At 47.3% G+C, this 7,349-nt stretch overlaps 1 pseudogene; it reads right to left on the bottom strand.

The window, feature by feature from the left end:
* Positions 1-571: 571 nt before the first annotated feature.
* On the bottom strand, positions 572-4,952 carry LOC123130699 (disease resistance protein RGA5-like; annotated as a pseudogene).
* Positions 4,953-7,349: the final 2,397 nt, after the last annotated feature.

The following is a 7,349-nucleotide window of genomic DNA, read 5'->3' as shown; positions in this document are numbered from 1 at the left end:
CAAGGATAAATTGGTAAAAAGAAGATGGGTGGGTAGTTCACGATGTTGTTTTTGTGGCATTGTCCTCTCACGAAACAACTCTGCGCACGATATATATAGCCTTTAATGTTAGTCCTCCGATTAGTATAGACACGTTATTTGGGACGTGGCTAACCGAAGTGGAATCATATATTGTGGGACATATTCGGATAGGGATATGCGCATTATTTTGGGCTATATTGAACTACAGAAATGACATTATCTTTAACAAGATACACAGAGCCACTGCTTGGATCCGTACGTGGTCGTTACTTAAGCATGCGGACTCCAGGGAGCTTTTAGATATTGGGTGCAACCGGTGAAAGATGGCAGTACGGGTTATCTACAACCGGCTTGGATGGCGAATAGGATAGGTATTTAGTCATCTTGGCTTATTTTTCACCGGCTGTGGCAGTTCTCTTTTTACTGATTTGTTTCATGCTCTTTTTGTGAGCTTTTTGGAACTTGAGACTTTGTTTTGGAACTTCACATCAATAAAATGGCTTCATGCATCATTTTGATGCAGACGCAGGGGAAGTCCTCCTTTTTGAAAAAAAAGTACATACCACTACACTTGCGGGTTACAACACGTAAAAGATTTTACTTAGTACTACTCCCTCTGTTTCAAATTACTCGTCATATAAATGGATATATCTAGAACTAAAATACATCTAGATATACCCATACCCGCGACAAGTAATTCGGAACGGAGGGAGTACTAGAGAAGAAGACGAAGTCGCGTGTCCTGTTCTGCATGAGTGCTTCAGCCACATGTGATTAAAATTGACTCCATCCTGACCTCTTACGATGCTAGGCAGTTTGTCTGAAGTTGATACACCCGTTTAACCAAATTTTAGGGGAAACTGCTGCTGTCTTTGCTTTGTGATCAGGAATTATCATGTGTTCATTTATTGTGGTAAATTCGATCGTGGGTTTGCTAGACAAGTTACCTGCTTGTTCTCGTATCGCATCCTTCACAGTATTCACCTCCGAAGCTACAGCACATTTGCAGCTAATCATGGCATGGACTCGTGTGAGGGAAGAGAGATGCTCGATGCCAAAACTGAAATTTCCATAGATACACAGTGCTTCCCGTGCGCTGAAGTCGAGCGTCAGCCTCTGTAGCTCCTTCATGGCTCCTGGTGTGAACTCCAGCTCCGTCCCACCAGATCGGCATATGAGCGATAATACTTTCACACACTTAAAGCCCTGGTCCACGCCGACTTTGCACCTGCCTTCTGGGTTCCATTTGAGTTGTGAGCTGAATCTTATGCCACCTGAAGAAACTAACTTGAGAAGGACTAGATGAGGCAAACCTCCCAGGGCACGGACAGCTTCATCTTCTAATCGAACAATTTCAATATCCAAGTGGGTAACGCTGACAAGAGAGGCCATCCTGTGTGCAGTCCGTCCGAGGACTGGAACCGAGATTTTCAGCTGAAATCTTCAGAGCTGATCAGATGGAGGGAACTCCAGCGGTATGTCAAGCAAACCAAAATTGAGGCAATCAAGTGATAGGCAAGTAAGCTTATTAGACCTTGTAACCTCCATGAGGAAAGTCCTGACACTCCCGTTATCATTAGATAAGTGTGACCCATCCAATCTTATGCCAAGGACCCTCAGCCGCTCCGACTTCCTCAAGAGCTCTGCCACTGAATCAATTGACCTGCTACTGTAGACACCAACAGTTGATACTTCTTCTAATCCTTGCATTTTCAGGATTTCGCTAGGCAGTTTGACGGTGCCGTCAATTAGCAGATGTGCCAACATTTTCTGCTTAGCTATAGAAGTAGGCAAAGTGCTCAGCATTTTTGTCTTCCTCAAATTCAGGGTCTCCAGCTGCCCTAGTTCTCCGATTTCCTCTGGTAAAGAATCGATTGCAGTCTCTGCAGCCCCCAGGTATCTCAGCAGAACCAATCCCCCGATGCCTTGAAGATGGCGGCTTCTCAAATGATAAGTACCTTCCAGATCAAGTACTCTTAAAAGTTTGAAGGATGGAAGAACAGGAGTCCCATCGATTTTTCCAGATAATGTGAGGGCCGAACGACCAGCTATCCCTTCAATATCACCCAAAACAATCATAGATCGCACTCTAGATAAGTGCATAGCAAATGACGCCAAGGTGGCATCTCTGTCTTCGTCATTGTTGTTAAAGCAGTCTAGCGAGAATCGCCGAACCATGTCTGTGCTCAAATGAGCACCACCAACTGTAACAAAGTTACCTTTGCTCGACAAAGAATTGATGAAATCAAGAATCACACCATGAACGGTGCAACTCACTGGCTGGTCATCATTGTAGTTGAACACAGGTTGAATCAGTCTCCTGATGATAAGCTCTTTGAAGTAGAGCTGCCCTGTCTCCCACAAGCTTTTTTCGTCTCCTGTTTCTTTACCTCCATTTTCTTCATATCCTATGATTTCACCTCCTTCAACTCTCGTTTCTTCTCCTCCATCACCTCTTATTTCTTGAGCTCTTCTTTCATCATCTTTTCGAGGGATAAGTCTTTCAGCAATCCATAATCGTATCAGACGGTCCTTCTTGATGGTGCAACCTCCTCGAAAGACACTCAGGTACAACAAGCAAGACCTCAGAGGCAAAGACAAAGCATCATAACTCATCTGCAGTGTCTTCATAATCCCATCTGATTTGGAATATTGCTCCACTGATGAGACAACAGATATCTCGGGCTCTGGTAGTTGTTTGCATTTTGCTGCTAATAAGCCAGCTGCAAGAACTAGGGCCAATGGCATGCCACCACACATTTTAAACATGTTTTTGGTTACTTCAGCATGATCAGCCGGCCATTCTTTTTGCCGAATTAATTTCAGGTATAATCTTGCAGACATCTCCTCGTTAAGTGGCTCAATCCGATAGATATCCATGGGATGTACAGAACAACGTTGAGCAACAGCACTGATGCATGTTGTTGTCAATACCCTGCTTCCATTATTCTCGTTGGGCAAAGCAGAATTGATAATTTTCCAAGCCTGTGTGCTCCATAAGCCATCCACTAAGATGAAATACCTGACATATTAAATGACAAATCAGTATAAGCTACTATGACAATTCAAAAAGTAAGATATGACGGACGGTGCGAAAAATTCAAATATAAATATCCAACTTCACATACATAGAAATTCGCAAAGTTACAAATATCGGACGATTCACTGTTTAATCGCTACTCAACACCGACCGAGCAGCTACCAGTTACCGTTTTGGTTTTCAAATTGATTTATGTAACTTTTTTTTACATGAAACTGATTTATGTAAGCATGTATCAATTTCTATTGCAGATTCCCTTAGAAACTTCCACGATAACCATGAAACAGAAAGCATACACCATCTATTGGCTGATGTCGAGAAATTTCTCCTCAAAAAAAAAAACAATTTTCCTACTACGAAGAAAATGAGAGGGTTGTCAAATATTGGATTAAGGGTATATTTGGTTTGTGGCCAAAGTGTACCCTGTCAATTTTTCGGCTTTCGACCATGATCAAAACATTGATCTTTTTTTAGATGAGGTCATACTAGAGCCAGGGACATTCGGGTGTGCCACCTAAAAAGATATCAGCATCAGACATGTGCTGTTGATTTGACCAAAAAAGCAGTGTAGATACATTAATAAAAAAGAACCTAAATCTTCGGGTGGACCGAGGGCCAAATTTTTGGCATGGCAATGCTCTTTTGCCAACTCTAGTTCATTCTTTTAGCCAATGTTGGCCAATCCATAGGGAAGAAAAGCCTTTACCAAAGTTTGGATAATCAATCTTTTGGTATGGCAGCCTTGGACAAAAACCAAGCACAACCTAAGATGAGAAGATCTAAGTGAATTTGACTACTTTGTAACAAAAGAACACCCAAGTATTGCCACCTGGAATTCGATCCTTGGTAGGCTGGGTGTACAACCACCCCTCTAACTAGTTGATTCTCTTCCCAAATGAAGTTTAATATATAAAAGTTCAGATGCCTAAGAAGTACATACTACGTTGAACAAAACATATCTACCATTACGAGTGCTTTCCTCAAGATGCATTCTGGGCTGGGTACATGGTTTATTTCCCGAAATTTCAACTTCCTACGTCAAGTCAAGAAACCTAGATAAGGAAGAGGTAATTAAACTGCAAGGCAGTACCTCTTTGTGGCGAGGTACTTCCAAAGCTCAGTGAGGAGTTTTTTCAGATCCGGGGCTGCGCCCCTTCCATGCCTAGGATCAATCTTCAGGTTTATTTTCTTTTCTGCAGAGGGGTTTACTTGACAAAGTATTTCCTGCACAGTCTCCCTAATGGATGGTCTCCGGCCAAGAGTAACAAAAGCTCGGCACTCAAAGTTCCCTTGAATCTTTGAATAAACCTCCTTGGCAAGAGTAGTCTTACCAAGGCCTTCCACCCCGAGGATGGAAACCACCTTCCGCCGCTTCTCATGCTCACCAGTGAGATGCTTGACAAGCTCATCCATTGGAACTTCCATCCCGACAAGGGCAGTTTTCTCCTCGAAAAGTATATGTGAAGCAACTGTAACTTGGGTGTGGCCGGGTAAAGAAGCAGGATCACGAAGTTCAGACGACACTTCAATAACGAAGACCGTATCTTTCACAGAGCTCACACTCGTGCTCGATCCGGGCCTTGAATCTTTTCACTTCATCTTCTAAATCCACTAGTTTGCCCCCTGTGTTTGGCATCGCCGGCATCTGATCGATCCAGTCCTCGATGTCGAAGACCAACTCCCTCACAATTTTCATCCACACTTGGACTTGCCAATTCATCTTACTTGGCAACACAACCACTTGGCTGAAACTCTCCAAAAGAATCATAAGATCCTTTTGTAACCCTTCAATTACAAGGGAGCAATCCTTTAGCTTGGTGAGCTTGTAGACAACAGAGTTCACTGATCCTGCCGAATAGCTCACCATGGGCTGGCCCTCCATGATCTGCATACGTGGCTGAGCGTCAGCAAAACACAAGAGCTAGCCAACTCTCAAAATAGACAATTTAAAAAAGAACTGCCTAGTCTGTTGAACAAGGAATTCATAATGCGTCAAGATTTGTAAGGGTTAATCGATGGAGTCGACGTCTAAATTACCAGATATCTCAACTCTCAGCCAAAAAAAAAACAAGGGCATAACTGAGAATTGAGAAGGGGACATACCTAACCCAAGGCGTACGGCGAGGGCAGGGCGCGCGGCGTGTAGGCGTCGGCGGCGAGTGCGCGCGGCTCCAACCGACGAGGAGACGAGAGGAAGGTGGCTGAGAAGAAGGTTAGGAGAACCGTCCGCGGTCGATCGAGGAGAGAAGAAACACCTAGGTCGTCATGGAGACTGGAGCAGGCATGGAGGCGGACGGATCAAACTGGCCCCGGCGAGAAGCGAGGGGGATTCTATCGGTGCGGCTCGGTGAGTTTTAAATTGTGGGCCACACATAGATCATTTCGTTGGTACTACTCCCTCCGTTCCGAATTAGTTGTCTTAGATTTGTCTAGATACGGATGTATCTAGCACTAAAATGAGTCTATATACATCCGTATCTAGACAAATCCAAGACAAGTAATTTAGAATGGAGGGAGTATTTTCTAAAAAAATCTTTACTCATAATGGAAAAGTCCATACTTCGTTTCTTTCGTTCACTCACTGTCGGAGTAAATGACCACGGATAGCCTCATCCGCTCCCCCTAATATTTCAAGACATCGGAGCCGGCTACGTCCCTCAAACCACAAAGATGAATAGTCGTCTTCTTTGGACCGGCTGGTCCAAGCGGCCGGCTGATAGACAGCGGCGGGGCCCAGAGGACGGCCATGAGGTGGGCCGACTCCTACCAGGTGGCCTCCAGGGAGGCCGGCTTCTGATAGTCGGACCCCCTCTCCTTCAAAGTTTACATGTCATTATGATGAGGAGACGAGGCGTGACTACAGTATAGCTTGCCACCCCCAAATCCAGGGCTGAGCATGGCCACAGTGTTACGTGCCGAGCGGACATCCCCTGCCCGACGCGACACTGTTGCCATGTGACCCATGACAAGAGGAGCCATGCTCCCACTACGGGCCGTTGGTACGACCTGTAGGCGGCGGGCCCTATTTGTCTGTGAGAAGCTAGAAGATGGCAGGCCCTGACCAGTCGGCGAGGGGAGGCCGACTCCCAGCAGTCGACCCTCCCCTTCCCTCAAAGTCTGTGCGCCATTAATCAGAAGTGATGGGGAATTGCTACAGTAAACGCCCGTCAGGCAGCGGCATTGTAACCACGCTCCCCCGACAAAGCACACATCATCAGTGGCGCTGCTACAGTGCTAAGCAGCTGGCAGGACCCGCGAGCGACGGGCACGGCCTGTCGATCAAGTACAAAACAACTAGTGGGACCCACCAGGCGGCGGGCCCCAGCAGCCGGCGGAGAAGTCGGGCACCACAGACACTGACGGATGGGTCCTACGCCCAGCCAGATTACCATTGTACCCCGGAGGGTAGGCCTATATAAACCCCTCAGGACGCCCATGCAAAGGGTTCAGCCTCTTAGATAACACACACATAGAGAGAGGAGTAGAGCTAGCCTTGCCCTTCTTCCTCCTTTAGCCATACAGCTCAAGGAGCAAGCTTATAGCTACTTGTTAAGATAGTGATCATGCGGAGACCCTGCAAAGCAGGACTAGGGGTGTTATCTCCTAGGAGAGCCCCGAACCTGGGTAAGATGCGTCGGCGTACCTATCTACGCCTTATCCCGTTTCTAGGCACCGACGATGTATTACTCTCCCACACCATGATAAGCCATCCTTTGGCATATGTCGCACGACACCCCTCGACATTTGGCGCCCACCTTGGGGCTAGGTGCACCGTCGTCCGGACATCTATTCTGGACGGGAACACTTTTCCTCCCTAACGAGTGCAGCCAGCCCGGCACACCCGATGACGTTTGCGCCGACGCGCTGCATGGCGCAGAAGTCGCTTGCACGGCGGCCAGCCTTGCTGATCTCGTCGGCAAGATCCGCCTCTCCGACGAGCCCACACCCGACGCGGGAGCAGCCAGCTCCGAGAGCTGCTTCGTCAACCTCCTTGGCAAGCTTCACATCGCCAACGAGCCCACCACTGACCTAGAGTCGGTTGGCTCCACCGACCCGATACTTGTCGACACCGACGCGGCTTCCTTCGACTCCTTCCCCGCCAACGTGGTGGTCATTGACGACCCACTCCCTCGCGCGGAGAGCGGCGTCAGCACTATCACGGAGGTGCTTGTCATCGGCCATGACGGTGCCTCCGGCGGAGCCACCCAGGACCCGCTGCAGGCGGCAATGCGGGACCTATCCACACCAATCACGGCAGATGCCAACGCCAAGATGCTAGAAGCCTGCC

Source organism: Triticum aestivum, chromosome 6A (assembly GCF_018294505.1).
Source record: "Triticum aestivum cultivar Chinese Spring chromosome 6A, IWGSC CS RefSeq v2.1, whole genome shotgun sequence".
Classification (NCBI taxonomy): domain Eukaryota; kingdom Viridiplantae; phylum Streptophyta; class Magnoliopsida; order Poales; family Poaceae; genus Triticum; species Triticum aestivum.
The sequence above is the reverse complement of the archived record's forward strand: the minus strand, read 5'-3'. Positions and strand labels throughout refer to the sequence as shown.